The 13328-nt window shown below is 39.9% G+C and overlaps 1 pseudogene; it reads left to right on the plus strand.

Annotated features, from left to right (window-relative positions):
* LOC122943741 overlaps window positions 1-3640 on the plus strand; it is a 30856-nt pseudogene extending 27216 nt beyond the window's left edge.
* The last annotated feature ends 9688 nt before the right edge of the window (window positions 3641-13328 follow it).

A 13328-nucleotide genomic window follows, 5' to 3' on the forward strand; every position in this document is an offset into this window, starting at 1 on the left:
AGGGCAAACAGCTGGTCCTTGATATTTTCCAATCATGATGTACCTTCTTGAGATTTGTGTCATTTTGTCTACATGAGGTCTTTTGCCTGTAGGTTCATCTGTTCTTTATCGCCATCTGATTTTTGTTCCTTATGACAATCAGGTCATGAGCAGTGGTTCTCAACCTTTTCACGCCAAGTACCCCCTAGTGATGAGAGGTTCGAGCCGAGTACCCCAAAGGAGCGAGCAGTGATGCATGTTAACGAAATAAGGCTGTGATCACACCACTGTCCTACGCTCTGTTCTAAGCCTCTGTCAGCAGTTCCTTCAGATTTGACAGAAAGAATAGCGCAGCATGCGGCACTGATCACATTAGGACACATCACATTAGGACCCATGATGGATGACTATTACATTCTGCACTACCAAACATACAGGAGAATACAGCACGTCATACCTCTTACATCCAGTGACGTTTCCTCTGTAGACTCTCTCCTTTCTCATCTTCTCCATTCAGACCCGAACGCCATGCAGATTTCTTTCATCCAGGTCTCGTCTCTGCAAAGTTTGTCACACAGCCATCTTAGGTTTCCATCATCCTCCCACCTTCTAATCACCCCATCCTGTCACCCCCAATACTGTGCCCACTGAGCTCCTCAATAGTATACTGCAGAATCAGAGTACCCCTCGTAAAAACTAGTACCACACAAGTGCCTCCTTCAAAAATTATTGACACACAGTGCCTTCAAATAAAAAATGGTGTCCTGCAAATCTGACAGAAATTGTGCCATAAACATGTCCCCCCAAAATAAGTATGCCAAGTTGATACTGTGCCAGAGTCCCCCCCACACTAATAGTGCTCCGAAAAGTCAGACCAATGGTATTAATTCTCTCAGAGAGTGCCCTTATAGTGCCCCCAAAAGTAATAATGCTCCCTATTGTGCCCCAGAGGTAATAATAGCCCCCATAGTCCCCCAGTAGTAATAAAACCCACCATAATGCCCCCCCCCCTGCAATAGTGCTTCATAAGAAATAATGCCAAGTGTGCCAGTAAAAATAATGCCCCCTTATAAGGTGTGCCAGTAGAAAAAATATCTCCATATAATGTGCACTAGGCCTGAAGACTATCAGAGTGAATGGCGGGGCAGGGAGATATCGCTCCCTCACTGCGGCATTCAACTGTATCGCCATCCATCATATCCCCCTTGGAGTACTCATACCACAGGTTGAGAACCACTGTTCTATATTATCTTGAGAACGTTTGACACAAACTTTTTGATCTACTTACTCAACATGCAACTAAGTCTTCTCCAGGTTCGTTAGTAACAGTTTCTTAGAATCTGCTTGATCTTCTTGATACTTCTTATTGTTTAACTCATTTCATATCATCTTGATGCAGTCTTCTTCAACAGCAAATGTTTGAGCAGTGTGTTCTCCATATTTGTGGTGCATTTCACGAGGTTCTCCAACATTTCATACAGCCTTTCTTAACTCCACAACAAGAGATGTCCTAAAACTTTGAATTGGACAGATTTTCAGTGATCTTAACATATTTTCGATTTTCTTAATACTTGATACCATTCATGGTCTTCAACCAATAACACTTAACAGATTTCACACATTTTCTCAAGATTCTTAAAACTTGACATATCATGATGATATCTCTGACCTCTGGACACTTCTCTCCAGCTTCTCTAAACTTGACATATGGTGACATTTTTAATTTCTTACTCATGTCGTACAGCAGTCTACAGCTTCCTAAAACTTAACCTATCACTGTGACATATTTGACTTCTACACACTTGACTCATTTCTTGCAGTCTTCTCTACCATCTTGACACTTCTCTCCAGCTTCTTAAAATTTGACATTTTTAAATAATTTATTTTTTTTACTCACTTTGTACAGTCTTCTTCAGCTTCTTAAAACTTGAGACACTTCATGAAGTCTTCACAAACAAGAGTCTCATCCAACAAGTCTGATACCTTTCCTTGACAGCTCCACATGATAGAATTTGTGGACGTTTTCCAGCTTAAAACTTGAGTCTGTTCTCTGTGTCTTCTTCAACTTCACAACACATTACACATTTCGTTGAGTCTTCTCTACATTCTTAAAATGTAACCTATCACGGTGACATCTCTGACTTCAAAATACTTGACTCATGTCATACAGTCTTCTCTAGCATCTTAACATTTTTCTCCAGCTTCTCTAAATTTGATATATCACTCTGAAATTTTTAATTTCTTATTTTTTGTACTTAGGGTTTTTTTTGTACTTATTTCATAGTTTTCTGACACCTTTCATACAGTGATCTCAAAATACATGATGCAATACTTGAGTATCTAAACCTTTTAACTTTTCATATTTTTCCCAAATTTACAACATCTTGTCCAACAACTCCCAATGTGACACATTTGGAAGTGTCTTCTCCAGCTTCTATAGATACAATACATTTAGTGGAGTCTTACCCAGCTTCTTAGTCTTGTCCAGCTTCTTAACATGTGACCCATTCCACTGACTGTTTTCCTACGTCTTATAGTTGAACACAGTATTAAAAGAATCATATTAAAATTATATGTCTGATATCTTTTATCCTCTTTCTTAAAGCTCATGTGTGATTCAGTACAAAGAGCCTTACTAGAAGAGGAGGAACGGTCAAAAACTTTATCCCAAAAAGTTCGGTTCTTAGAAAAGGCCAATGCACATCTTAGAGAGAAGGTGAAAAACTTAAAACGAGCCTTGCGTCAGGCAACAGAGGACAGTAAGAAAGACGTCCTATCCAAACACCTCTTGGAGAAAGACAAAAGTCTTCATAACGATAACCCAAAACAGACCAACCACAAGAAGGTCATATCAAAAGCAACTAAGAAAGCAACAGGGAACACTATGGATTCATAGTCAGGTCTAATCCTATGGAAACTTGTTTTGGAGGAACATGGCACCAAGTGGCAGTAGCTTCTGGAGACTTAATGGACACTGTGAAGTTTGGATAAATCTTGTGTTATGGTTCCTCTGCCACAAATTTATAAAATATCAGTATTATATGCAGTAAGTATACATCAAGTATTTACCTTGACAGGGCTAATTAGTATTGTACACACTGAGGTAGATAACCAGTAGTGTGACCTCATCTTTAAGGTCCACCTTAATGTCAAATGGTCCCAATAGGCTCTCAAAAATTGCAGAAGAAACTCATAATAATAGTACAAAGTATAGAAACATGGCTTCCTGGGTACATGTAAATACATAGATAAAGGAGGGCACCTATTACTGTGGCCTACAGCTGATGTTTCAGTCGTTTCTCAATATGTTGTATTTTATTGTTGGATCTCTGGACATCTGATGTAAAATCCAGACCTCCTTCTGAGGTTCTACTGAACAGAACTTACATCACCATAGGTATCTTTGGTAGTGTAAGGTTGGTACGGTCGGTACAGTAGAACAAGGCGGGAGGCCACAATGTTGACTTAAAATGCATCCACATTACAACCTTTTTAAACCAGTATGTGTCTTGTATAGTTGCCATTGTATATGTCATGTATCAAATAAACTTTTCAATAATACACAAATGTAACAAAGGATATCCCCAAACCTTAATGTATGCATTGTAGATAAAAACAAATGTACAATAAACTAAAAATCAGTATGGAAACGGGAACTGCAGTGGTGTCCATGTCTTCAGGTCAATTTGATCCCAGGATTAGAAAAATATGGCGCTTCCTTCAAAAAAAAAAAAAATGGCACCATATCTGTATACAGGTCATGTGTGGTATTGCAGCTCAGCTCTATTGAAGTGAATAGGACTTACAGTAAATGTAACATCACACACAACCTCCAGACAGATATGGCTCCATTTTTAGAAGAAGGCAGCCATGTTTTTTTAATCCTGTCCCAATTCTGACTCGGTCACACACCTGGAGTTTGCTCTGGCTATTACCAGTAGTATTACTGCACCAGTTCCAGGGAGCAAGTCCTTTTTATTGGGAGCGGGTAGGGGTCAAGTTCAGCCAGTTTCTCCTACTAAGGTCTCATGCACACGACTGTATATATTTTACGGTCCACAAAACACGGGCTGAGGAAATGGAACAATACAAGGTGGCATGATCTGACTACACTGAGTGTGTTTGTAGTCTGTAACCATGGGAACCCAACGATCTCCATAGAAGCTGAATACACAAAACTTTGGAAGATTTTTATTCAAACCTCTTTGCAAAGTCACTTAATTTCTTAATTGACATCCACTGGAGCAATAAAAGGCAGTCGCAGAAGTTAATATACCGTTAAAGAGTAATAGGATAAATAAAATATGTCAGTGACTGGCTATAATGTTAAATTGAAAATACAAAATAAAAAAGCTGGAAATAGCATAAAACCAAAAATTACTGGTTGAAAGAATGTGAGCAGATGGTATTACATGGAAATTTTCATGGCCTAGAAAATAAGTAGCTTTGTACTGACACGGAGCGAAGGATCTGAGAAAACTGGGCTTTTTTCAACTGGTTAACTCGTTACAGTGTGTTATATTTTCATGTGGTTACACGACCTCTGCCGTAGATATCATTATATTACCAAGAACAGGGCGTTTCTGGTGCGCAGAAACCGGATCTCACATTCTTTCTGCTCCTAATGGAAAATACAGAACCTGTGTATGAGCTAAAGAGCAGCAAAAATAGGTCAACACTTTAAATCTATGATGGGACAGAAACATCTCACAAAACTTTAAAAGGATCAGAGCAATTATAGGTATATCCATAATGACAGCCGTATACTTCCAGTAATGGACTATCTATACATATGCCTTTAGGGAGCAGTATTAGAGCAAGTATTGTTAATAGCAGCAGTATTATAGTAGTTACAGTGGTGGAAATAATTATTTGACCCCTCACTGATTTTGTAAGTTTGTCCAATGACAAAGAAATGAAAAGTCTCAGAACAGTATCATTTCAATGGTAGGTTTATTGTAACAGTGGCAGATAGCACATCAAAAGGAAAATCGAAAAAATAACTTTAAATAAAAGATAGCAACTGATTTGCATTTCATTGAGTGAAATAAGTATTTGAACCCCTACCAACCATTAAGAGTTCTGGCTCCCACAGAGTGGTTAGACACTTCTACTCAATTAGTCACCCTCATTAAGGACACCTGTCTTAACTAGTCACCTGTATAAAAGACACCTGTCCACAGAATCAATCAATCAAGCAGACTCCAAACTCTCCAACATGGGAAAGACCAAAGAGCTGTCCAAGGATGTCAGAGACAAAATTGTAGACCTGCACAAGGCTGGAATGGGCTACAAAACCATTAGCAAGAAGCTGGGAGAGAAGGTGACAACTGTTGGTGCGATTGTTCGAAAATGGAAGGAGCACAAAATGACCATCAATCGACCTCGCTCTGGGGCTCCACGCAAGATCTCACCTCGTGGGGTGTCAATGGTTCTGAGAAAGGTGAAAAAGCATCCTAGAACTACACGGGAGGAGTTAGTTAATGACCTCAAATTAGCAGGGACCACAGTCACCAAGAAAACCATTGGAAACACATTACACCGCAATGGATTAAAATCCTGCAGGGCTCGCAAGGTCCCCCTGCTCAGGAAGGCACATGTGCAGGCCCGTCTGAAGTTTGCCAATGAACACCTGAATGATTCAGAGAGTGACTGGGAGAAGGTGCTGTGGTCTGATGAGACCAAAATAGAGCTCTTTGGCATTAACTCAACTCGCTGTGTTTGGAGGAAGAAAAATGCTGCCTATGACCCCCAAAACACCGTCCCCACCGTCAAGCATGGGGGTGGAAACATTTTGCTTTGGGGGTGTTTTTCTGCTAAGGGCACAGGACAACTTATTCGCATAAACGGGAAAATGGACGGAGCCATGTATCGTGAAATCCTGAGCGACAACCTCCTTCCCTCTGCCAGGAAACTGAAAATGGGTCGTGGATGGGTGTTCCAGCACGACAATGACCCAAAACATACAGCAAAGGCAACAAAGGAGTGGCTCAAGAAGAAGCACATTAAGGTCATGGAGTGGCCTAGTCAGTCTCCGGACCTTAATCCAATCGAAAACCTATGGAGGGAGCTCAAGCTCAGAGTTGCACAGAGACAGCCTCGAAACCTTAGGGATTTAGAGATGATCTGCAAAGAGGAGTGGACCAACATTCCTCCTAAAATGTGCGCAAACTTGGTCATCAATTACAAGAAACGTTTGACCTCTGTGCTTGCAAACAAGGGTTTTTCCACCAAGTATTAAGTCTTTTTTTGTTAGAGGGTTTAAATACTTATTTCACTCAATGAAATGCAAATCAGTTGCTATCTTTTATTTAAAGTTATTTTTTCGATTTTCCTTTTGATGTGCTATCTGCCACTGTTACAATAAACCTACCATTGAAATGATACTGTTCTGAGACTTTTCATTTCTTTGTCATTGGACAAACTTACAAAATCAGTGAGGGGTCAAATAATTATTTCCTCCACTGTATATTCTTGTACATAGGAGCAGTATTATAGTAGTTATTTTCTTGTACATAGGAGGCAGTATTATAGTAGTTATATTCTTGTACATAGGAGCAGTATTATAGTAGTTATTTTCTTGTACATAGGAGTAGTTAGTCAGGTCCATAAATATTGGGACATGGACACAATTCTAACATTTTTGGCTCTATACACCACCACAATGGATTTGAAATGAAACTAACAAGATGTGCTTTACCTGCAGACTGTCAGCTTTAATTTGAGGGTATTTACATCCAAATCAGGTGAACGGTGCAGGAATTACAACAGTTTGCATATGTGCCTCCCACTTGTTAAGGAACCAAAAGTAATAGGACAATTGGCCTCTCAGCTGTTCCATGGCCGGTGTGTGTTATTCCCTCATTATCCCAATTACAAGGAGCAGATAAAAGGTCCAGAGGTCATTTCAAGTGTGATATTTGCATTTGGAATCTGTTGCTGTCAACTCTCAAGATGAGATCCAAAGAGCTGTCACTATCAGTGAAGCCATCATTAGGCTGAAAAAACACAACAAACCCATCAGAGAGATAGCAAAAACATTAGGCGCGGCCAAAACAACTGTTTGGAACATTCTTAAAAAGAAGGAACGCACCGGTGAGCTCAGCAACACCAAAAGACCCGGAAGACCACGGAAAACAACTGTGGTGGATGACCGAAGAATTCTTTCCCTGGTGAAGAAAACGCCCTTCACAACAGTTGGCCAGATCAAGAACACTCTCCAGGAGGTAGGTGTATGTGTGTCAAAGTCAACAATCAGGAGAAGACTTCACCAGAGTGAATACAGAGGGTTCACCACAAGATGTAAACCATTGGTGAGCCTCAAAAACAGGAAGGCCAGATTAGAGTTTGCCAAACGACATCTAAAAAAGCCTTCACAGTTCTGGAACAACATCCTATGGACAGATGAGACCAAGATCAACTTGTACCAGAGTGATGGGAAGAGAAGAGTATGGAGAAGGAAAGGAACTGCTCATGATCCTAAGCATACCACCTCATCAGTGAAGCATGGTGGTGGTAGTGTCATGGCGTGGGCATGTATGGCTGCCAATGGAACTGCTTCTCTTGTATTTATTGATGATGTGACTGCTGACAAAAGCAGCAGGATGAATTCTGAAGTGTTTCGGGCAATATTATCTGCTCATATTCAGCCAAATGCTTCAGAACTCATTGGACGGCGCTTCACAGTGCAGATGGACAATGACCCAAAGCATACTGCAAAAGCAACCAAAGAGTTTTTAAGGGAAAGAAGTGGAATGTTCTGCAATGGCCGAGTCAATCACCGGACCTGAATCCGATTGAGCTGCATTTCACTTGCTGAAGACAAAACTGAAGGGAAAATGCCCCAAGAACAAGCAGAAACTGGAGACAGTTGCAGTAGAGGCCGGGCAGAGCATCACCAGGGATGGAACCAGCGTCTGGTGATGTCTATGCGTTCCAGACTTCAGGCTGTAATTGACTGCAAAGGATTTGCAACCAAGTATTAAAAAGTGAAAGTTTAATGATTATTATTCTGTCCCATTACTTTTGGTCCCTTAACAAGTGGGAGGCACATATGCAAACTGCTGTAATTCCTGCACCGTTCACCTGATTTGGATGTAAATCCCCTCAAATTACAGCTGACAGTCTGCAGGTAAAGCACATCTTGTTTGTTTTATTTCAAATCCATTGTGGTGGTGTATAGAGCCAAAACTGTTAGAATTGTGTCGATGTCCCGATATTTATGGACCTGACTGTATATTCTTGTACATAGGAGGCAGTATTATAGTAGTTATATTCTTGTACATAGGAGGCAGTATTATAGCAGTTATATTCTTGTACATAGGAGGCAGTATTATAGCAGTTATATTCTTGTACATAGGAGGCAGTATTATAGTAGTTATATTATTGTACACAGGAGGCAGTATTATAGCAGTTATATCCTTGTACATAGGAGGGAGTATTATAGCAGTTATATTCTTGTACATAGGAGGCAGTATTATAGTAATTATATTCTTGTACATAGGAGGCAGTATTATAGTAGTTATATTCTTGTACATAGGAGCAGTATTATAGTAGTTATATCCTTGTACATAGGAGCAGTATTATAGTAGTTATATCCTTGTACATAGGAGCAGTATTATAGTAGTTATATTCTTGTACATAGGAGGCAGTATTATAGTAGTTATATTCTTGTACATAGGATCAGTATTATAGTAGTTATATTCTTGTACATAGGAGGCAGTATTATAGTAGTTATATTCTTGTACATAGGAGCAGTATTATAGTAGTTATATTCTTGTACATAGGAGGCAGTATTATAGTAGTTATATTCTTGTACATAGGAGGCAGTATTATAGTAGTTATGTTCTTGTACATAGGAGGCAGTATTATAGTAGTTATATTCTTGTACATAGGAGCAGTATTATAGTAGTTATAGTCTTGTACATAGGAGGCAGTATTATAGTAGTTATATTCTTGTACATAGGGGCAGTATTATAGTAGTTATATTCTTGTACATAGGAGGCAGTATTATAGTAGTTATATTCTTGTACATAGGGGCAGTATTATAGTAGTTATATTCTTGTACATAGGAGGCAGTATTATAGTAGTTATATTCTTGTACATAGGGGCAGTATTATAGTAGTTATATTCTTGTACATAGGGGCAGTATTATAGTAGTTATATTCTTGCACATAGGAGGCAGTATTATAGTAGTTATATTCTTGTACATAGGAGCAGTATTATAGTAGTTATATTCTTGTACATAGGAGCAGTATTATAGAAGTTATATTCTTGTACATAGGAGCAGTATTATAGAAGTTATATTCTTGTACATAGGAGCAGTATTATAGTAGTTATATTCTTGTACATAGGAGGCAGTATTATAGTAGTTATAGTCTTGTACATAGGAGCAGTATTATAGTAGTTATATTCTTGTACATAGGAGCAGTATTATAGTAGTTATATTCTTGTACATAGGAGCAGTATTATAGTAGATATATTCTTGTACATAGGAGCAGTATTATAGTAGTTATATTCTTGTACATAGGAGCAGTATTATAGTAGTTATATTCTTGTACATAGGAGCAGTATTATAGTAGTTATATTCTTGCACATAGGAGCAGTATTATAGTAGTTATATTCTTGCACATAGGGGCAGTATTATAGTAACTATATTCTTGCACATAGGGGCAGTATTATAGTAGTTATATTCCTATTGTCCAGAGAGGAGAATATTTTACATTCATGCTGGCATGAGGCTGCAGCTTGAGTAAATGATACACATATTGCACACATGCATGCTATTTGTTTCTCGATCTACTATATGGTGGGGAGGTGGCACATCAATAATAGACTTTTCAACCAAAGGAAATCCCTAAATTGCTTAAATAATAGGATTTGTGTAAGTAATTGCACACATCCCTCCCTGTCCACTTTTATTACATCAGGATCCAACAAAGAGAAGTTCAAAGGCACTCGTAGGAGGCAGTTACCACAACAGAGCAAACAAGAGTTGACTGCAGAGAAGCAAATTGCCATTCTGAGTAAAGAGAAAATGTATTTTCAGGAGAGATGGGAGGCTTGATATTTGCACCAGGCAAACCCAAATATCAGTGGAGAATTTTATCCATAGAAACAAATCGGATTCTAGCTCTCATTTCTTGCCTGTAGCCACCACTACCCAGAGGTCACTACTAATGGATTTATATGGCTACAATATTGGGACCTGTATAAATCTGTATGCAGTGAGCTCCCTCTAGTGGTGACTGTTGTTTACTCAGATTAGGAGGCTGCCAGAGTTTCTGCACTGGATTGTCGGGGGACTGAATAGTTGAGTAGGGTTTTTTATTAACAGCATTTACAATCCGTATAAGCCACTTCCCTTTTTGCTGTCTGGATTCAGGGACTGCGCTGCACAAATTGGGATTGTTAGCAAGCACGCCTAGGTGGGGCATTTATACAGATGTTGCCAATATGGAAGTAATAGTGAGAAAAATATTAAAAGCTGTTACACTTCACTGGATATAATTTTGCAATAAAATGTGCTAATGAAATATTGGCACAGAACCTTCATGACTATAGTTGCACAATCCCTGAATTTAGGGCAAATATGAACCATGAGCAGACATCTCCATCTTCACAGGAAGCCTGCAGAATTTCAGAAGAGGGGGGGGGGGAGATGAAAAGTTTTCTTAGCACTTGGCGCCTTCATCTCTGCAGGGCTCGGGAGGCAAATATTCAACCACTGCACTTTACCACATCTGTTACATGCAAGATGAAATTTATTTCATTATTACATTTTTCTTCAAAGCGTTAAAAAAAATTGAAAAAAAATTTTTTTACATTTTTTTAAAAAAAATTGCAGAATTATTACATGTGCTGAACTGAACATTTTATTCAAATTGGGTTTCCAAATAAAAGCAAAAAAAAAAAAAAAAGGAAGTTTATGTCCATATCAAAGCCATTACTATTGCCATATAGAACCTAGGGGACTCGGCCAGGGTTAGAAAAGCCCCCTGGGTGGTCTCAACTGGAGACTAAAACTGAGAGAAAATAAACAGCTGTTAATCCTACACATAGACCAGAAACCTGCGCCGGATATTCAGGTTTCATCACTTTTCTTTTTACAACATATCAATCAGGGTCAAGGACTAAAATGCCCAAAACAAGGGCAGTAATTAGTTTGCTACAGAGATTTTAGTTTTAGGGTTCGTGAAGAGGGTCCCTGGAAGAAAAAGATATGCAAAAGGATAGAGATCAGATTATACGCAGTGTGATGTCACCGTAAGAAGTTACGGAAAGGGAATACTGTGCGCAGTGAGGTCACAATACTGGGATAATGCACACAGTGATGTCACAACATATGTACGCTTGCACACAGTGATGTCACAGAACAGGTATAATGCACACTGTAATGTCCTAGTGCAGAGGTAATGCACACAGTGGTGTCACAAAGCAAGAATAATCCACAAAGTAATATCACAGTATACGGTAGGTAGAAAGCACACAGTAATGTCCTAGTGCAGGCTAGGTAATACACAGTGATGTCACAAGGCACAAATAATCCACACAGTAATATCACAGTATAGGTAGAATGCACACAGCAATGTCCTAGTGCAGAGGTAATGCACACAGTGATATCACAAAGCAAGAATAATCCTCGCTGCATGGGTATAATGCACAAAGTAATGTCACAGTGCAGAGGTAATGCACAAAGTGATGACACAAGACAAAGATAATGTACACTGTGACATAACAGCACATGGATAATGCACTCAATGACGTCACAGTGCCTGGATAATGTACGTAGTGTTGTCACCGCACATAGTGATGTCACAGTACAGAGATAATGCATTTAATGATGTCACAGTTTATGGATAATGCATACAGTAATGTTACAACACATGGATAATGGAAAAGTACCAAGGCACGCAGCAGTGACATAACAAGCATCCATGAAGTGCCATAGAGAATGTGCCCCCTTTATAATCCTGCCCCCCTTTTATCATCCATGGACCCCCTAGCTCAGGGATGGCCAACCTGAGGCTCTCCAGCTGTTGCAAAACTACAACTCCCAGCTTGCCCAGACTGCCTACAGCAGGGCATGGTGGGAGTTGTAGTTTTACAACAGCTGGAGAGCCGCAGGTTGGCCATGCCTGCCCTAGCTGATTCAGGGCAAGTACAGCAGCTCTTCAAACAGCACCTGATATCTCAGCTCCCTGGACTTTTTTTTTTGAGGGAGACATGGTTGAAATAGTATATATAAGCTTTACGTGGAGAAAAAGGTCCAGCATTTTAAAGGTGTATTGTGCTGTTATCATCCAGTATTCCAGTTATCGGTTCCAGATGTGTCCCGCTTACTCCATCCAGTGGAGGGATTTTCTGGCTCTGTATTTCAGGGGTTAAACTAATGGATACAATATGTGGAGGAAGTCTCTGTTCTTCGATACCTGAAACTCCTCGTGTGTTTAAAGAAGAAGGAATTTAGTTATTTACACAATCCCAGAATCCATCGAAGTGATCGTCGCGTGGCGATCAGTCAGGACTGGAGTCCGATGTCAACGTCAATGGGAGCAACTGCAAAACTAAACTCCCTAAATTCAATTGTTAGAGGAACGCTTTTGACAAATCATACACTCTGTGTTCTGCCTAGTGCAGGGCCTGAGGGGGGCGGAGCATGACACAAAGAAATTTGGTCATGCTCCACCATCCCAGGCTAAAAGGGAAACTCCACTCAAATCTGAAGACTCTTTGGGTTGCTAAAGGACTCTCCTGGACCCATTAGTGGTCTGATAGAATCAGGAGCAGGTTCAAAACCCATCATTACTCATTACTTGTGATTCTTTGCTCCACCCTTTGGCAAAATTCGCTCCATTATAGAGATCTCCCTCTTTTAGATGGGCCGATTAGGGGCTCAAGGAGTCATATGATCCCTCTTGGCCAATCAGGAGCGGGAGAGGGGCTCACTAATGTAGTAGGTGCTCCTGAATCGGGGGATGAACTTGGGTGCCATTCAATGGGTGCAACAGAACCTTTTGTTTTTTCTTTACATTTTCAGCAGACATATTCCGCACTTGTCATCACTTGCTGTCCCCAGGAGCTCACAATCTAAGTTCCCTATCAGTCTGTCTTTGGAGTGTGGAAAGAAACCGGAGAACCTGGAGGAAACCTACACAAACACTGGAAGAACATGAAACTCCATACAGATGTTCTCCTCGGTCAGATTCGAACCTAGGACCCCGCCAGCGTTAACCTCTGAGCCACCGTGCTCATGTTCAGGTTTCTAAATATTGGTTCTGCTAAAACATTCAGTTCGGTGGTTCTCAGATTATTCTTTTCCGAATGAACAGCACATTTCCCGACGACCT

The sequence above is a fragment of the Bufo gargarizans genome, chromosome 7, assembly GCF_014858855.1.
Source record: "Bufo gargarizans isolate SCDJY-AF-19 chromosome 7, ASM1485885v1, whole genome shotgun sequence".
NCBI classification, from domain to species: Eukaryota; Metazoa; Chordata; class Amphibia; order Anura; family Bufonidae; genus Bufo; species Bufo gargarizans.